The following is a 20865-nucleotide window of genomic DNA, read 5'->3' as shown; positions in this document are numbered from 1 at the left end:
GAATGCATCATCTAATATGCTCCCAATTAATTTGTCTCATTGGGGGGATAATGGAAAGAAACAGGAATGAGGCCCTCTAGTGAATTCTAGGAACTCTTGCCATGGTTTATTTAATTTTCATCATCTGTTTTCACAGTTTTTTGTCATTCTTCTACTTTCTCTGCAAAAAAAATCGCCGAAATTTATTAAGCTAATTATTTTTGTTTTTTTTTATTTTTCAATTTGTTAAGTCCAAATTGCTGTACACATATTAAGTTCATTGAATTATTGAGAGTGCATTCAATTAAACGTTTTTGTTTTATTTAAAACTTTTGTTTGCTTCACTTTCGTCAAATTGGTTTGCCTATTAATTGTTGGGGAGTCTAGGCAGGCACAACTACCATAAAAATGTGGCAGACGTCTCTTATTGCCCATAATCGTGTTCTTCCTCGTTTTTGAGGCTTCGTATATCTTAGTAAATTTACGACAATCAAGTTTTCATCATTTAACACCTCATATACACCTTATACAACCTTCATTCTCTTTTAGCTATTTTGGTCAAATCTTTTGTGTGAGGATGACTCTGGCAATGAATTTACAAGGCTTGATAAGTTTTTTTGGCAAACCTATTGGTTTTTGTAGAGTTTTTCCCGTTCATATAGAATGGCTTTTGCGTTTAGAGTAAACATTATGATGACCAACTAATTTTTGAATTCTCACTATTCAATTCAAATTCTTTTTTCAATAGTTCAAAAATAAAATTTCGTATCCCGCCTTTAAGAAGAGTAGAATTATGATCGCATAAATCGTTGAGTACAAAAAACCAAAACGATATTCGTTTAGGTGTTACCAACTCAACCTAATTTTGTTTGCGGACCGTAAAATTACCTTGGAATTAAATTGCTAGTTCAATTATTTGAGGAATGCATCATCTAATATGCTCCCAATTAATTTGTCTCATTGGGGGGATAATGGAAAGAAACAGGAATGAGGCCCTCTAGTGAATTCTAGGAACTCTTGCCATGGTTTATTTAATTTTCATCATCTGTTTTCACAGTTTTTTTGTCATTCTTCTACTTTCTCTGCAAAAAAATCGCCGAAATTTATTAAGCTAATTATTTTTGTTTTTTTATTTTTCAATTTGTTAAGTCCAAATTGCTGTACACATATTAAGTTCATTGAATTATTGAGAGTGCATTCAATTAAACGTTTTTGTTTTATTTAAAACTTTTGTTTGCTTCACTTTCGTCAAATTGGTTTGCCTATTAATTGTTGGGGAGTCTAGGCAGGCACAACTACCATAAAAATGTGGCAGACGTCTCTTATTGCCCATAATCGTGTTCTTCCTCGTTTTTGAGGCTTCGTATATCTTAGTAAATTTACGACAATCAAGTTTTCATCATTTAACACCTCATATACACCTTATACAACCTTCATTCTCTTTTAGCTATTTTGGTCAAATCTTTTGTGTGAGGATGACTCTGGCAATGAAATTACAAGGCTTGATAAGTTTTTTTGGCAAACCTATTGGTTTTTGTAGAGTTTTTCCCGTTCATATAGAATGGCTTTTGCGTTTAGAGTAAACATTATGATGACCAACTAATTTTTGAATTCTCACTATTCAATTCAAATTCTTTTTTCAATAGTTCAAAAATAAAATTTCGTATCCCGCCTTTAAGAAGAGTAGAATTATGATCGCATAAATCGTTGAGTACAAAAAACCAAAACGATATTCGTTTAGGTGTTACCAACTCAACCTAATTTTGTTTGCGGACCGTAAAATTACCTTGGAATTAAATTGCTAGTTCAATTATTTGAGGAATGCATCATCTAATATGCTCCCAATTAATTTGTCTCATTGGGGGGATAATGGAAAGAAACAGGAATGAGGCCCTCTAGTGAATTCTAGGAACTCTTGCCATGGTTTATTTAATTTTCATCATCTGTTTTCACAGTTTTTTTGTCATTCTTCTACTTTCTCTGCAAAAAAATCGCCGAAATTTATTAAGCTAATTATTTTTGTTCTTTTTTAATTTTCAATTTGTTAAGTCCAAATTGCTGTACACATATTAAGTTCATTGAATTATTGTGAGTGCATTCAATTACACGTTTTTTGTTTTATTTTAAACTTTTGTTTGCTTCACTTTCGTCAAATTGGTTTGCCTATTAATTGTTGGGGAGTCTAGGCAGGCACAACTACCATAAAAATGTGGTAGACGTCTCTTATTGCCCATAATCGTGTTCTTCCTCGTTTTTGAGGCTTCGTATATCTTGGTAAATTTACGACAATCAAGTTTTCATCATTTAACCTCATATACACCTTATACAGCCTTCATTCTATTTTAGCTATTTTGGTCAAATCTTTTGTGTGAGGATGACTCCGGCAATGAATTTACAAGGCTTGATAAGTTTTTTTGGCAAACCTATTGGTTTTTGTAGAGTTTTTCCCGTTCATATAGAATGCCTTTTGCGTTTAGAGTGAACATTATGATGACCAACTAATTTTTGAATTCTCACTATTCATTTCAAATTCTTTTTTCAATAGTTCAAAAATAAAATTTCGTATCCCGCCTTTAAGAAGAGTAGAATTATGATCGCATAAGTCGTTGAGTACAAAAAACCAAAACGATATTCGTTTAGGTGTTACCAACTCAACCTAATTTTATTTGCGGACCGTAAAATTACCTTGGAATTAAATTGATAGTTCAATTATTTGAGGAATGCATCATCTAATATGCTCCCAATTAATTTGTCTCATTGGGGGGATAATGGAAAGAAACAGGAATGAGGCCCTCTAGTGAATTCTAGGAACTCTTGCCATGGTTTATTTAATTTTCATCATCTGTTTTCACAGTTTTTTGTCATTCTTCTACTTTCTCTGCAAAAAAAATCGCCGAAATTTATTAAGCTAATTATTTTTGTTTTTTTTTTATTTTTTAATTTGTTAAGTCCAAATTGCTGTACACATATTAAGTTCATTGAATTATTGTGAGCGCATTCAATTATACGTTTTTTGTTTTATTTTAAACTTTTGTTTGCTTCACTTTTGTCAAATTGGTTTGCCTATTAATTGTTGGGGAGTCTAGGCAGACACAACTACCATAAAAATGTGGTTGACGTCTCTTATTGCCCATAATCGTGTTCTTCCTCGTTTTTGAGGCTTCGTATATCTTGGTAAATTCACGACAATCAAGTTTTCATAATTTAACACCTCATATACACCTTATACAACCTTCATTCTCTTTTAGCTATTTTGGTCAAATCTTTCGTGTGAGGATGACTCCGGCAATGAATTTACAAGGCTTGATAAGTTTTTTTGGCAAACCTATTGGCTTTTGTAGAGTTTTTCCCGTTCATATAGAATGGCTTTTGCGTTTAGAGTAAACATTATGATGACCAACTAATTTTTGAATTCTCACTATTCATTTCAAATTCTTTTTTCAATAGTTCAAAAATAAAATTTCGTATCCCGCCTTTAAGAAGAGTAGAATTATGATCGCATAAATCGTTGAGTACAAAAAACCAAAACGATATTCGTTTAGGTGTTACCAACTCAACCTAATTTTGTTTGCGGACCGTAAAATTACCTTTGAATTAAATTGCTAGTTCAATTATTTGAGGAATGCATCATCTAATATGCTCCCAATTAATTTGTCTCATTGGGGGGATAATGGAAAGAAACAGGAATGAGGCCCTCTAGTGAATTCTAGGAACTCTTGCCATGGTTTTTTTAATTTTCATCATCTGTTTTCACAGTTTTTTGTCATTCTTCTACTTTCTCTGCAAAAAAATCGCCGAAATTTATTAAGCTAATTATTTTTGTTTTTTTTAATTTTCAATTTGTTAAGTCCAAATTGCTGTACACATATTAAGTTCATTGAATTATTGTGAGTGCATTCAATTATACGTTTTTTGTTTTATTTTAAACTTTTGTTTGCTTCACTTTCGTCAAATTGGTTTGCCTATTAATTGTTGGGGAGTCTAGGCAGGCACAACTACCATAAAAATGTGGTATACGTCTCTTATTGCACATAATCGTGTTCTTCCTTGTTTTTGAGGCTTCGTATATCTTAGTAAATTTACGACAATCAAGTTTTCATCATTTAACACCTTATTCAAACCCTATACAACCTTCATTCTTTTTTAGCTATTTTGGTCAAATCTTTTTTGTGAGGATGACTCCGGCAATGAACTTACGGGGCTTGATAGGTGTTTTGACAAACTTATTGGTTTCTGTAAAATTTTTCCCGTTCATATAGACTGGCTTTTGCGTTTAGAGAAACATTATGATGATCAAGTCAGTGAATTTTTATTCTTCAATAGTTCAAAAGTAGAGCCTTTAAGAAGAGTAGAATTATGATTGCATAAAACGTTGAGTACAAAAAACCAAAACTGTTTTCTTTTAAGAGTAACCAACTCAACCTAATCTTGCTTGGGACCGGAAAACTATCTTGGAATTATAATGCTAGTTCAATTGCTTGAGGAATGCATCACCTAAAATGCTCCCAATTAATTGTCTCATTGGGGGGGGGGGGGGGGATAATGGAAAGAAACAGGGTCATTCTGAAAAATGAACTTTCTTGTTCGGCCCTATGAATATGTAGGGAAGTAATTTGATAACTGTGTTACATTTTGGTCGATTTATTGTGCCTTAATGGACAGATTACGACGCGTTTAGTTCACCACTGGCACTAATTCACCTTTTATATTGTCATAAACCAATTAGCCCTCAGCTGTGCCAACTCAACTGTTCAAATCCGGAACCAATTCCAGACTCAATTGCTTTCCACACCCTAACGCTCTGGCCCAGAAAACACAGTTAATTCAAAAAAAGGTGTGCTGAGAAAAATTATTGATTATTTCAATATCGATTTTCAATCATATTTGCAATTTTCTCTGCTCAAATTATAAGGTGATTTGGATTTGCAGACTTCGTAAATAATTGTTGACGTGAATTTTGTTAGAAACAGGCAAATATCTGACACTGTAAAGTAGAAGATTTACCCATTTCTACCCATTTCTTTTCCAACAAAAAACTTACTTGATAACTGAATTTTGTTACGAGAATATACATAATTTTATTATGCTATTTGAACCCTAGTTGCTGCATTTTAGCAAAAAAAAATTTGAATCAGTATAACTTAAATTCTATTGCTGTTGAAATTTTTTCACACGTTCTGATACACACTGTAAATTTGTATTCTTGAGTAGCAACGATTAAGAGATGGAAAGGGAAATTTTGGCAGGGGGGGGGGGGGGGGGTGGAGGAGTAAACAAAGGGATTGTTAATGTACGTTTGCTTATCAAATTCTGGCTCAAACAATCCAAGTTCTTTGTGCTTTAAACTTGCAAGGCAGCAAAACAATGGGTTTCAAAATTCAGCGAATCTTTCAATTGTACCACAATCCTAAGTCATGATAGAAGAACCGTTTGTTCTTAATTGTCTCCTAAATTTAGAGACGACTAAAATCGAACTAAATACTTTCTATTATTTTAACAACACAGAGTTTTTTTTACCATACCATACCATACGATTTGTGATCAAGATTTACGTTGTCATCAGCCTTCAATCGTTCCTTCTCATTGAATTTTTACTGAAAAGGGTTAAGTATAAAAATTTTACCCCTCCCAACGGCTGGTGGCATACTGATGCGTCACAACTGAGAGAATATATCTGTGCTCAAGGCTATGAGAGCTTTCCAGAGCAATTTGACACCCGAATAAGAAGTTTTTGAACTTTTGCAACTCTTTTCGAAATTCGAAAACTTGAAAAAAAAACATAATTTTTTGTGAACTGAGAATAGGTTTAACGATTCAAAATTTCTGAGTGATCCGACAGAAAAGGGAGTATGATAAGTCTGCTCAACAATTGCTTATCACCAAATGGAAAAGGGAAAATTAGTATTTTGTATAAAATTGTGGAATATTGATAAAAATATATCTTTTAAAGTTCTGAGAGAAATTATTAACTATTCCTTTTAGTGAGTTTTAAAACATTTTTATCTTATAGCTGCTCAATATTGACGAAGAAGGATTTGCAACATTACACTGCAACGGCAGACACGAATTACCTCGTTAAATTTTGAATTTTGACCGAACATGAAACATAATTTAGCTTTGCTATTTTTATACATGAGTTTTGCGAAACCGTTCCCAATGTGAGTTACAATTAAAAGCTAGGCTAGTTCGCAAATTTTGCAAAAAAACGCAAATTTAGCAAAAATAAAAATTAGGGAATCTTGGAGTCCTAATTCGGCATTTTATTGTAACACAATTTCGTTTTGTTGGTACCTGAACTCGATGTCGGAGTATGCAAAAAATAAAATCAAGTGCTTATGAAAGTAATACAAAGCTTCAAAGTTTAGAACTAATTTAGAAAACTATGTTTAAAATGGAAACTTCAGCCGAAAGATCCCTTAGCTTGAAATATGGAAACAAGTAACGCATTTTTCAAAGCTTTGTTTTGAATTTGATAACCACTGTTAGCGATACCATAGTCCAATTACAATCAACTGCAATTAGTTGTATAACTGGCTACAAAACAGTGAAGTTTAGTATAGTAGCACATGTTGTGGAATTTAATTAGAGACATTATGCATTTTGAGTAGCACAATGTATAAGATAGTTTCAAGTTTTTAAAAGTAACGCCATCCCGCAATAAGGAAACCTCATTTTTACAGAATTTCTCAAAAACAAACTCAACTTAAAATATTTCTCCGATTTAGCGATTAAATGAAATCATTTTTATGATGTCTCTCTTGTTGTGTAAAAAAAAGAATATCGCATGCCACTTCCAACTTAAAACTCGAAAAACAACTTTGACTTTTACTTTATCTAACGTTAAAATTGTATTTTAAACAAAATCTGCAATCCATTTTTGACCCGCCCCGAAGAGCATTATAAAGCATCCAATACGTTGATAAGAAACTCATGTGAACTTTTATCAGAATCCAAAATTGGATTGTCAAAATTGTAGAAAGATACATTTTCAAAATTGTAGAATTGTGAAAATTGTAGAAAGATTCATTTTAACAAGACACAATTTCATCAGAAAAAATTTAAAGCTGTTGTTAGAAGTGAACTTAGTAAATGAACAAAGGCTCTCAACGGCGGCAAATTAAACAGTAGTTCAAATAGCATGCCAAGCAAATTTCAACGCTTCATTCTCATCAAAGCCAATCAATTTGCTCAAAACTGTCAGTATTTTTAGTAACTAATATTAAAACCTGTACCTCATACATGAAGACTAACCTAAACGGGATCTCAAATTTAACCTAGGTACATTATCATCAAATCGAAATTGCAAATTTTGTGGAAATTTTTTATAGTTATTATTTTATAGTTCATAACTTGAATCAGACTCTTTACAGTTGGTCTGCGACCAATTCTTTTGTTAGTACAGAATATTCGAGATTTGTTCTACGGAGTTACGAAGTTTCCCCATTACATACAACTCTGACCCAAGAAGTGACGTTACCGAAAACTTTAATTATTGTGTCGATATTCTAATCTCATCCAAGCAAAGACGCAATTTTGGAATGTAAGCCCATGTGACAAGCAGTAGAAAAAAGCATTAAAAAATTTACGGAAAATTAAAGAAAATTATCAATTTTAGTTTTCTAAAATTAACACAAATAATTTATTTAAACTCATATTGCTTTTGAGCAAGAACTTCCTTGTTACCCTTTCTTGTTTCTGCAAAATCATTTTATTCATTGTAATGCTTCCCTTTGAATTTTGAAAAAAAACTTATTTTCAGTTTCTCTATTTTTCTTTCTAAGGAACAAGGTTTCTAGTTAAGAGACACTTTAATCAATTTCTCAATTTTGATTATAACTTTGTGATCTTTTTCAAAGAGTTCGGAGAATTTGGTGATCTGCAATCAATTTTAACAGTGGACTTAGCAGTAGATAAAATACCTCAAACTAGCACAGAAAAGTGGTGGTCCCATAGTTATGATAAAAATGAAGACGGTCCTGATCTCATTAAAAATTACAATGGGCTATCAAAGATATCATTTGTTCTTCAAGGGTTTTCAGCTTTGAGGAGAAAACAAAAAGTCTCAAGAGACAAACAGGCAGATAGTAGAACAAATCTAAAAAACAAAGAACATTGGCACAAGTTCAAATGTGAAGGAAATAAAGAAAATGAAACAGCAATGCTGTCTAATAGCTCATGGGACTCATTGGAGTCAGAAAGGTCCATTATACAAAAACCTTAGTGGGGAAACTGTAAACTGTTCGTATATATGAATATGAGTGTCTCATGGTTGAAACCAAATGCTGGCCAACTTGTGCAAAAAGTGATGAACAGCGGTTGGATTTCAATAATGAAGAAAAACGCCCAGTTGCAGCAAAGGCGGTATAAAGTACTTACAACATGGAAGATTCTGTCAAATTAACAGAGACCGCAGAAACAAACAAAATCTTCTAATATTTGGAATTTTTTCTCTCTCTGAAAGATAAAGGGGATAAGAAACAATGAGGCTATTGCCAAAGCAATTCCAGAAGAAATGAAGCTCAGAAGCAACACAAAAACAATGTCGATGGCGAACGCAATGCGGCGGGTTTTTCAGTGGTTGAAGTGAAATGAGCCCGGTTACTGGCGGTAGTTTCAAGTGCGTAAATTGAAAAAAAGGTTGAATGGTAGAATGAAAAACTAACAGCACAAAGGGAGAGTTTGTCACCAGTATCTTGAATTTTTGACCAAATTGGACGTTTGCTCTATTCAGTGTTCACAAGTGTTTACTACTCAAAAAGACCTGGACTAAATTGGAGGAAAATGTCACAACAGTGTCACAACAAGGAAACAGATTTATTTATGCGAAAAAAAGCATTAAATTCTTTTCAATTCTCGCCGATAACTGTAAAAACATTGAAGAATGACAAAACTGAAAAACAGAACTACAGGAGTCCACTGAAGACACAATGGCTAGAATGGCCTAACTACGTTCACAACTGAAAAAATACTCGTCTGATTGAGCAGAACAGTACTAACGAAACAACTTTCAAATCCCGGTTGCAATTGCAAGCAGAAAGCATGGCGGTAAGATTGAGACAACAGATAGTCAAAGAACGTGAAATGAAGATAAATAAATGTTGTTCCTCAATTTTAACTACAGTTCCGCAGTGAACATGCAGCACGCATCAGAAACAACAAATGTCCGTGGCCTGTCGAGCGGCTGAGATACCGGACACAAATCGTTCGTCACAGTGAAAAGCTTAGTGATCGCAATCACGGATGTAATTAGTATCAACAACTCAGACTTTGACAGCAGATCATTCATAATTTAAATCTTCAAGAGAAGTGACTGTTTTACTGGTTCGGGCTGTCTGAAGCGATCAGAAGGAGAATAACCTTAGCAAGTGAGTCCAGTTTTGACTCCAGATGAAAACAAAATATCCGCATCAATCTTACTGAGAGAATCTCAAGAAAAAAAACTGTTATTAGGTCAGGACGATGTAGTAAAGTGCTACTGAATTCGGTGTTATGCATGCAGCGAGCAATGAGTAAACACATACCATCAACAACGGTAGTAAGCATTGAAGAAATTGAAGGGAACCGTTTTCAAGGTAATACAACAAGAAGATTTTGTGATTTTGAAAAAAGAGATGAAGTCACTTTAAGGCGAAAAAGCTATTAAGAATGACAAATGTTACAATTCTCATCTTTTTTGATGAATGATTTTTCTTGGGTCAAAAGCAGGACAGGCAAAAGTCCGGTGAACATCAATGCAATGCGTCCAATATTGCTACCTTAAGACAACACGCAGTTCAGTTAATTTTTCGAGAAGAGCTCAACCGCAATCAACACGAATACACTCACTGGGTAGGAAACATTGTTCAGCAAAAAATATGCATCCTAAGCATACGAAACTCCCTGCAATTAACCGTCAACTTTTGTGTTAATAAGAGAAACGGCCGATCAGAAACGTTAACATCAGTAGGGGCTTATTTACACCAAGATTGGCTAGGTACTCTAATAGCCTTGGCAATTAACGAGTGAATTTTTTTTGGCTTTTCACTATGAAAAATGGGCGAGGCGAAAGAACGGGCGCTGGTAATATCTGTTGAAATTTTTAGCTATGAGAAGGGTAGGGGTAGAAGTTTTGTCTTACTAAGAAACAGATAATTGCTCCAAAGAAATCATACAATTTAATGCGCGAAGAGGCATGCCAAATGCAATATTCAGCATCAGCTTCAATTTAGCAGGAGCCGGACAAGATTGCGCAGAGTACGTTGCTGCATGGATCAAAGAAGGAATCAAAGAACATCTGATTGAACAAAGAGTCAGATGGAAGTTCAATTAACCAATATAGCACCTCACTTGGGACAAGCATGGAAATGGTTGTTTAGAAGTTGCAAGAAATGAGTGTATGCGGTATCCAAGAACTGATCAGTCAACGAGTTTAATCTTTCAACTACAATGTGTTTTGTTAAACGAGCATTGAACGCGAGACCGTTTATATCGGTCAGTTCCCATGCGGCTTTTGTGTGCAGTTATTTTAACTTGATTATGAGCTCTTCAAGCTCACCGGCAAACCCATTTCAAAATGGTTTTACGTTAGAAAAAATAACACATTACAAAATAAATTTGATGAGAGTGCTGCACATTATCTGGTTTATGCCGTGTAAACTGTGATTGTTACATTTGAATATGAGCACTTAATTAAAAAGAAAATTTTCTGAGCTTCCGTAGATGTAGAAAAAACCGAAGGTAACATAATTTGTTAGTATGAGCACTAATGTAAATTTCATATAATTGAATGCATTTTTTTGCGATAGTTAATCTTTGTCAAATGTTTTTCTGAGAGCTTTTTCTTACAAATTAAATGATAATATCAGTGACTTATATGAAGAGAGTAGAGCACAATATTTTGCTTAGAATGATTCCTTGTTTATATTTTCTGACTTCTGCTTTCAAGTGCATAATAATTTTTCGGCCCAAAGCTTATACAGCTTTCGAATAAATTAAGATTTTGAATGGTTTTAAGTTTCAAAATTCCAGTCTGTGTGTGAATGAATTTTGGAGGAGGGGTGTGTTTTTGGAAGCCAAAGTTCTCAAAAACTCAAAAAAAAAGCAAAAACTCTCCTGAAAATGTTGTTTGCCACAGAAAAAATACACTCATGCTAACTTCGAACGAATGGTTTTAAGTTTCAATTTTCCGTAGAAACAATTTTGATAATCCAATTGGTTTAAGCGAATGACAAGAATATTTCGGTGTGATAACGAATTGTGAAAAGTTAAATTACAACCAGAATTGACTACTTGACACAAAAAACTGGAGTAACCATAAACAACTCTGATTAATATAAAACTAGTTAATATGAGCATTAAATCCGTTCTGCTTTATCAATTTCTGTTGAAAACTCTTTTTTCCTTGGGTGGTGTCAAATTCTCAATAATTCGAGCTTGCCGTTTTTAAATTAATAATGATTTTTCGAAAACTTTCAAAATTAATTATGAATTGAAAAAATATTTTCATCTGCATTTTGATCCCTGTCGTAGCAAAAACGAAAAGGAATCCTTCCGAAAAAATTGGTAATTATTGATAATTATATTGACAATTGTAACAAATTGATAATTATAAAGCAATATTGAAAATTAGAACAAATTTAACGCGCAATAGCCTGTAGTCGACTCTGCATAATAAGTATAAGCTCAAAGAAACTTGGAGAAGATCGGAACCCCCACACGCCCCTTGTACTTAAATGTAGTCAAAACCTACTTTGCATCGACTCTTTTCCATTAAACCCCCACATAGGAAAATGAGAAAAGAGGGACACCTATTATGGCATATTAGGGCGACTGAGGGGTGCTAGTCTAATTATTTAGGTGGATAAAGTATTAAGTGACATCTTTTTAGGAAACAATTTACAAAAAAACTGGCAACCATAAAACTGGCTCATAAACTATCTTTTATCAATCCAATTCGATCATTTTTCTCTCAAATTGAGCGAATTTCCTCTCAAATTGTTTCATTTGCCTCACTTCTTACTAACATGGCATTTGATAAAAACTTACCTCAGAAATATTTACTACTATCAGGCCTTATCTGCGCATAATTAGTCTGAAATTGACAAAATCACTCAAACTTTAGCATTTTTATGCTCATAGTACACACTTTACCAAGACCAAGAACTTTCGCTTTCATTTTCCCGAGAATTGCCAACCAACAATAGTTCTCATTTTTACAGTTATTTCCTTTCATTGCGACCGAAAGTTGAAGCAATTTTGGGTACGGAGAAATACATTTTGTATTTGTTCACTACCATTTTCAATTACCATGACGATGTTTACACGATTGTTTATTTTGTTCACTCTTTTCAACTCTATTTTATCTTATGGGGTGTTTTCTTATTCGCGAGATAGAACCCCGCCACAATGGCAGGCTGTGGTTCCCTTTCGACCCAGACAGACACACGAAATGATGCGGACTTCGGCAACCAATGAGAATCGAGACAACAGTCGAGACACTGTCAATGTGAACAAATTCAGACAATCCTATTTGCCAAAAGTTGACTCAATCGGCAAACCTCAAAAACGACCCAACTCGTTCACATGGGGTTAAAATTACCCGGGACATGCAGGTTATCGAAGCAGGGCTTTAAATTATTTGATGAACTTTGCACATTTTAGATGCGAATATCGGCTTTTTCTGACCTGATTTTCATATATAATGACTCTGTTTCTCAAAAGTCACTATGTAGTTTGTATTTATTCGTCATACAAGTATGCAACTTGTAATTCTCTATTGTGTGGGAACCTGTTCTATGACTTCTGTTTTGTTCGATATTCGGAGTATTGAATAATAAAAACAGGGTTTGGAATTTCTTTATTTTCGTATATATAAAAGTGAAATACAAGAAAGAGGTCACTGTTATCTTGCATAGATTGATGAAGAAAATAGGAGCGGAACCATCGTATCAACTTCCGATCGGAATCACGCAAATTTATATTATAATTGTAAAAAGAAAACATTTCAATTTTGTTTAAATTTAGGACTGCCCATTTAGACGCATAAAACCTCTAATCAGACTTCGGTGATCAAAATTCCACCTCTGATCAGACCGTCCCCGTCCAAAATTACCCACTGATTAGCCAAGTTCCAAATCATTGTCTAAAAATTTTGGCACTCTAAGATGTATCCAGACTATATAACTCGACTTCAAAATTCCCCGGTAGATGCTCCAAAGGGGCCCTGATAAAAATAACTTCACCCTGAGCCAATTACTGTATTACTCTCTTAGTAATTAGAAAAAATACATTGTAGGGTTTCTATTCCAAATCGAGGCAAGAATATGATTTGGCTTTCAAATCTAAGGACATGTTATTGTTATTTATATAAACACATCACTTAAATTTGAGAGGACATCAGAAGGCTTATATAGCCTAGTCGAGTGATGCCTTGAATCAGTTTTTATCAGCAATCAAAAGTGACTTGTTACAAGAACTTAAGAAATAATTCTAGTTGCAACGAAACATTGAAAAAAATTTTAACAACCAACAAAAAACGAGACAGTATGACACCAAACTATGGGTAATTTAACAGAAAAGCGAGAGCAAGTCAGCATTACCTTGTATGTAATTTCTAACGCTGGAAAAAAGAAAACATTTTATTCTGGATTTTTCTATCTCTATTATGTGTTGTGCATAATTAGGGTCAAGCTTTAGCATTGCACTTAAAAATTTAAACGAACAAATTCCAGAAACAACTCAAAGACTCGTCAACTAATATCACGAAAACTGCATCACAAGCATCGCTGAACTTTTTTAGCCAAATTATTCATTTCTATATCCGGTTTCCATTTTTGTACTTTAGTACATTTGAAACTTGGAGTACACTTACGTACATTTATTTTTTTATAAAAAAACCTAATGTGCAATAGCTTAAAATCCAGATTTATAACACATTCTTTTTTAATGCAAAAAAGTAAGGTAAAAAAAGGGTGTTTTTTCTTCTAGATGGAATAATAACTAGAAGATGAAGTCGACAGATTATTTCTATACATATAACATTCAAAATACGAAGAGCAAAGGGTTAGCACTTGAGGAATGACCAAGTTCCGGTCACGGGGAGTGCAATCATTTTTCAAAACTTTCTTCAAATTTTTGGATATCTGGCCCATTCGACGGGGTGTAAACAGGTCTTACAAGAAACCAGGAGAAAATAGAAAGCAATTACCTTGAATAAATGGCAAATAAATGTGATTTAAAAGTTAAAAGAGGCATTCTTTAATTTGAGCATCAGAAGGCAGATAATTATCTTTAAAGATGTAAACAAAAGTTTGAATTCACTGATCTGATGACATGTCAATGACCAAAAGATTAGCGGAAATTATTAAATGAAATAGCTGAGTAGCCCCCCCCCCCCCCTCATTGAAGACAACGCCTGCGCTTTTTGTACTGAAAAATGCTTTTCAGCAATTCTTGAGCCATTAGTCTAGTACTATAACAATTTGTTTCCAAAAAAATAGTGAAGAAAACTGGAAATTTTGGTACGAGACCAAATCAAAATCATAGATATGAAGCCTCAAAACATCTAAAATATTATTTACAATCTTCAATCAGCTCATACTTATGATGACTAAGGTTGACTCGTAAAAACATGTTTTGCATGAGTTTGACTGCCTTCAGACTAGATTTTGATGAACAATTCATCCAAAAAAGCTATACAGTTTCTCTGGTTCAAAATCGATTTTGAAGAATTCGGTTAGTTTCTATTTTGTAAAAAAATGTCGCAATCTAAAGGCAAAAACAAACAAATTGGGAACATTTTTTAGTCTGATTTTATGTGCTTCTTGATTATCATATAATCCTAAAAATTCAACAGCAATGTTTGGACTTACACTGATTTCATCTACGTCTAAATCATCCATAATTCCATCCAACAGAGGAGAAGTGTAAAAGGTAAGCAGCTGACTATTGACAGTTTTTATTTGGATTTAGTTTTTGTTAATCATTGAGCCATCTTACAGCAGCATATATATCAAATTTAAATTCTGCTGCGTTGCCATCTCCAAGAACAAAGGTTTCATCTGCATGATGATACACAATCAAGGAGCTACATTTATTGTGACGATCGTGTACATAAAGTAGAATAAGCAGTGAGCTGAGCATAGAACGTTGCGGAACCCTGTTTTCAATTGGTAGCTTGAATGATTCACGATTTTCTATAATAACAGCCTGTGTTTTCGAGGCCATGTTTTCTGCTAAAAATTCTGCTACGAATGCCAAAGATTTTTAGTTTTCATATCAATTCCGTGTGATCATTAGTATCGAAAGCATTTCTATGGTCAAAAACAGAGCATGAACTATTTTTTTTTAGCCCAGCTTTGAAAAGTTGCTCGTTATAGATGAACGATACTTTGAAAAGTTGCTCATTATAGATGAGCGATACTTTGAAAAGTTGCTCATTATAGATGAGCGATACTTTGAAAAGTTGCTCGTTATAGATGAACGATACTTTGAAAAGTTGCTCATTATAGATGAGCGATACTTTGAAAAGTTTCTCGTTATAGATGAGCGATGAACTCTCAAGATAAACAGGCAGTCGATCGTGTATACGTTTTCTGAGGCTTTTGCTTATGATGTAAGTAGGGAAAATTGTCTCGATAATTTTTCGAGCAGAATCTATTTGCCCTTAAAACACTCAAAAACTTCAGCCTTTTGAGACACTCTGTATAACTTCGGTAAGGAAAACGCGCGTTCAAATACTGCTTACAGCTGTGGAGCTATGATTGATCTAAAACCTAAGAGAACTTCATTATTAAAAACATCTAGTCCTGCTACCCTACCTGAGAGAAGAATAGTATGTTTAGCCGAAAAATGATGAAAACAGATTCATTCATCGTATTAAATTCTCCGTTTGTGCCCCCCCCCCAGTACGTTTTGCGCCCCGCAGTTGCAGAGCAGGTGCCATTACATAGTAAATCATTATGTAAAAATATGGCACGTGCGTCTGGGGGGTGCAAATAATATGCGCCCACTAAGCTGGGGGGGGGGGGGTACAAACGGAAAAGATCCCTAATGTTTTAGTGCGATGTGCACTGAAAAAATCGAGCATAATTTTGCCTGTTAACTAGCACAGCTGAAAAAAATTTCGAAGGAAACACGTGAATAAATCAAGCAACAAAATTTGCGTGGAATTTGCAACTTGCGTGGAAAACAAGCATGCCTAATGTCTTAACTGTAAAATCAACTAGCTGAGCTTTTAGCCGATGCAATAGTGGAAAATTCCTCGGCAGTTCTTCCTGAATCGAAGAACATTTTGGTAGGACAATTCGCCCCAAAAGCAGTGAGATTTTTCGTTCTATTAAACATTTGTTTTGCTCTCCCAGCAGTGAGCAGAAGTTAAAATAAATCATTCTAGGAAAAAATCTCATATGATTTCTTGTAGTTCAGAAGAAAAATTTGGATTATCTTTTGCTGTCTGGTCTGCATTAATGTGAAATTTGCATAAGCGATGAATCATGAACTTCATAGATGTGCCGCTTGTGTTCCAAAGTTTTAGTTTCTTCAAAACTTCTAATTCTCCTAACGAAACAGCACAAACGAATGTATCTTTGAAAAGAAGATGAGGTTGTTATGGGTGGGGGATATTTACTTGAATATTTTGAATATTTGCTGAACGTTAAGTAGGAAAGAAGTTGGGGGGGGGGTTGCAATCAGCACAAAATAGCGCTCATTCAGATGTAAACTGGGAGGCGATTACTAATGCTGGAAATATTAATGCAGAAAAAGAAGTTGTTATTCTATAATGTTGTTGATCCGCGTTTTAGACAGAATTATGGCATCTTTTCCGTTTGTGCCTCCTCACCCAAGCTAAGTGGGTGCATATTAGTTGCACCCCAAGACACACGTTCAATATTTTAACATAATGCTTTACCATCTAATAGAAGGTGCTCTGTTACTGGGGGGCATAACGTACTGAGGGCACAAACGTCAAAGACCCGAATTTTGTACTCATCTGCAAAATAATACTGAATGAAATCAATTTTTGAGATAATGTTTGTTTCTGGTTCTTTTTTCACGAGCAATTTCTTGACTTCTGCACAAACATGGGAGTTAAAATTTTGGATTTGCCAGACGTTTAGTAAACTGCGCTCTACTACATATCTCTACTTTTTGTCATAATTGTTTCACGTTCTTTTGGAAGCCGAAAGTTGCCAAATATAGTAAATTAAATGAGAGCAATCGGAATTAAGAACTAAACGTAAAATATTCTCTCTTACGTAAAACGTAAAAGAATAACGAAATAAATATACATGATGGGCGGCGTACACTCTCTTGAGTAGGCATTAACTAATAGCTTACAATTACTTTTTAAAATGAAAATATGAACATTAATTAATGAATTTGAACGCTCTCTAACACATTCAGCCATAATATAATTGTCCAGGATTTTCTTGGGTCTTTCTTGAATTGTTACGCCTTAATTTCGGAAACATCCAGAACAAAACTGATCCGAGGAAATGGATGAATAATTGAGAAACTTCCTCCAAAGTGTTCATGACTGTTGAATTTGTTTATTACCAGTGTTGTGTGAAAGAGAAAAGGAAGTTTACACGGAAGCAACAACGCCAATTTTGACCCCTGAAAGCAAGAACATCAAATTCAACAGTCATGAACACTTCGGAGGACATTTGTCAATTATCCATCATTTTCCTTGGCTCCGTTTTGTTGTGGATGTTTTCTAAATTAAAGCGTAAGAATTTATCTATGCAGACGAACAAAAGATTGCAGAATAAGAATACACAAACAAATCTTAGGCAGATAAAAAAATTGTTCATACAATTCTTAAAAACAAAAAAAACCTGAAATTGTTTGGAGAAAATGGTGTGAGCTTCTTAGCATTTTTCTTAAATCACCTTGAAAACTCGAAAAAACTATGTGCAGTTGACACTTGTTACTGAGTTGAACAAATCAGTTTGAATGACTACTGAGTTGAAAATAAACACTTACGCCAGCTTTTGCTAAAAATAATTGTCTAAGCAGTGCTTAAGTTCTGAATTTACTAGAATATCCTCGGCTGATTGTTACAATTTTTAAAAATCTAAAAACCTAAAATCTGAAAGATCTAATTTTATGGTTGATTATTACGAACAACTATTGACGCATACACATAAAAAGCCTTTTTGTTTTGTTTTAATTTTTTCAGTGACAATGACGCAGAATTTAGGTTTTTAATATTGCTTTATACTTAAAACCTTGGATACATCCCACGGTACAATATTCAGTAAACAAAGACTACCCTTAAATGCTTGCCAACCTCTTATATTGTATTTTTACCTTGTAAGATCTATAGAGAAAAAATTATCTAGTAAGAATAGCAGAATTTTTGAAAAAGTTGGTTATTTTGCATAATCTTGTCAGATTTTTTTTGCAAATTTGTTCCGGTAGATCTCTAACTAAACCTATTCGTTAAAATTATAATTCTTCATTTTTCTGTATCAACCGTGCTGTTGTCAGCTGTTCAGTTCGTGCAACACATAATGAACGCAAAATCTTGAAAACATTTGTGCAAAAACCTATTAAATTACAGTTTTCTTTTCTTGGTTACATCAAGATTTTTTGATAAATATCGAAGAATAGTCGTGTTCTAGAGACAAAATTGAAAATATGTGGTCAACTTCTCAAACAGGGTAGATTTTTCAAAGTCTCTGGATTTTCACCTCTGTTTGTAATTTTTTTCAGTAAGACTATATTTTAGCAGTAAAATTGGTTGTAATCAACATGAAAAATTAAAAAAAAATTCCGCTGTGAAGTAAACAAATTGTGATCTAGTGAATCGAAAAAACAAAAGTAGATGTCTTTATTGTAAGCTCATTTTTCTTTTTTAATTATGGGGGCCCAGGAGTTTTGATTTGTAAAAGGTAATCAAGAAAGCATATAATTATGACGCACTGTGGGAGAGATTTCAGAGTATATTTTCAAAATCTCTAATAATTGATGCGTGGTCAAGCTATCAAAATAGTGGTAATTTTTGTCAACAAAAATCGTCAACAAAAAATGTAAACAAAAATTGCTCATTTCTTTTGAGCTTGGAATAAAACTAAAAAATTGCAACCTCAATCAAGACAACTTAAACTATATTTTCTCGGATATTGAACACTATTATGATAAACAAACGCTATCAAGATGAAGAGCAAGAGTAAATACTGGTTAATTTTGTTGATTATGAAGCCTAGCAAACGTTACGTTTTTTCTTGGTTTTCGTTGTGGTTGATTGATTGTTCAGGATTGTGTCATTATTCAGTTCGAAATTTGTTTGGACAACCCATGAAAAAGTTAGGTCTCTAATATTTGCAGTGTTTGGGAAATTGGATAATCATAGCGCTTGGAGATAGAAACATAATCCATCTCAGCAAAAGATTTGATTTAAAATATACTCCACGTCCACTAAATAATTAGTTTAAACATTCTTTTGTAAGATTTTGCACTTGTTCTCGGGAAACAGGATTGAAACTAAAAATCGAGGCCGATTCAAGCTCGGCTGTTCTTTATCCGGACATATATGGTGCCTAATCAAACCAAAACTTTTTCTAAAAACATTCCTTTCTTCAAACCCAAATTTGGAAACCTGATACTTTATTATTGGCTGGATATTTGGCATATAGATAACAATTTTTATTCTTCAACTGGTTTTCAACATTGTTAGATAATTGAAGTGCAAAATGCACATTTTACGGCCTCTTTCAACTATTCATTAAAAAATGTAGTGTCAAATTTCTATTTCAGGGTTTAAAAGCCTAACTAATTATTTGGGCGTCATCGACAATAACATCTGGATAAAATATTACAGTAATTTCTTTCAGACTCCAATTAGGGACCTAAAAGTTGTCATGTAAGTACATGGAAGCTTCTTGCATTTTTTTTTCAATAAAGTCATGGCAAAAAATAATTTATTTCTCTAGAATGAAAGAGTTTTAAGGATATTGAGTTATTTTGAAAGATTTTGCACGAGTTTTGAAAAATGGTTCCGGCTGAGCTCAAATTTAAATTTCAAATCGTTTCGTTCATTTTGTAATGTATCTTTTTATGCTTTCTATTCTGCGGGGAAGACATGAGAGTATCATTTGCTCAGTTAATGAGACATGCAATGTGATCTAAGTCGATTGAACATTAATTCTCTGTTTTTGATTAATTCTTTGTTTAAATTAACAAATGCTTTTCAGCATCTAATTTTTATGTTTTGATTGGAATCCACAATGACAAGACCTATAAAAGCACGTTTTCCGATTATCCAATAGTAACTAAGAGCACACCTTCTCAATCTGGAAGAATAATTTGCTTATTTGCATGAAAAAAGTCATCTCTTGAAAGATCTTTTGTGAACAAACTAAATAGCAAAATTTTTCAAGATTTTTGGAAAGAATTTTGCAAAAAGATGTGTCGTCTTTAAGATTCAGCTAGATCTTGCAAGATAATTTGATTTACTGAGTTGATATTTCACATGGCTCTTGGTCCAAGAAACAGGCAAAAAACTTCTTCAGCAGTTTAAACTGGTTTGATGTTTCTTAATTTCAAAAATAAGGGGACTGTTTCCTTTTCCCCGGCAGAATGAGATCATTTGTAATTGATATTATTGCCACTTTAAAATTGGTAAACTCTTATGGCGTGTCCAATGCTAGAAATACTGGTCAACAAGGGGTTTAGTCGACAAAGAAAGCATGACAAGTTTAGTGGAAGATTAATTTTTATTGTTGACAAAATGTGATTAATCAAATTACCACTAGTTAATCCAGCCATCGCAATTGGCGTGTGACCAGGTTGTCGGCTTTAATGCTTATTATTTGGTTGTTGGCTAAGGTGGCCAGAATATTAGCCGACGTGCAAAATTAGCTGAAAAAATCAACAGAAGGAAGATTAGAAGAATTAATTGCT

General features: G+C 33.7%; 1 long non-coding RNA gene across 1 annotated transcript; it reads left to right on the top strand.

Annotated features, from left to right (window-relative positions):
* The first annotated feature begins 4585 nt into the window (after window positions 1-4585).
* Window positions 4586-12809, top strand: LOC142335155 (uncharacterized). Its single transcript, XR_012758853.1, has 2 exons — window positions 4586-4891; window positions 11846-12809. It is a non-coding gene; the product is annotated as an uncharacterized LOC142335155 (long non-coding RNA).
* The last annotated feature ends 8056 nt before the right edge of the window (window positions 12810-20865 follow it).

Source organism: Convolutriloba macropyga, chromosome 2 (genome assembly GCF_964194025.1).
Source record: "Convolutriloba macropyga chromosome 2, txConMacr16.3, whole genome shotgun sequence".
Lineage (NCBI taxonomy): Eukaryota > Metazoa > Xenacoelomorpha > Acoela > Convolutidae > Convolutriloba > Convolutriloba macropyga.
This window is presented reverse-complemented; position numbering and strand designations above follow the sequence as displayed.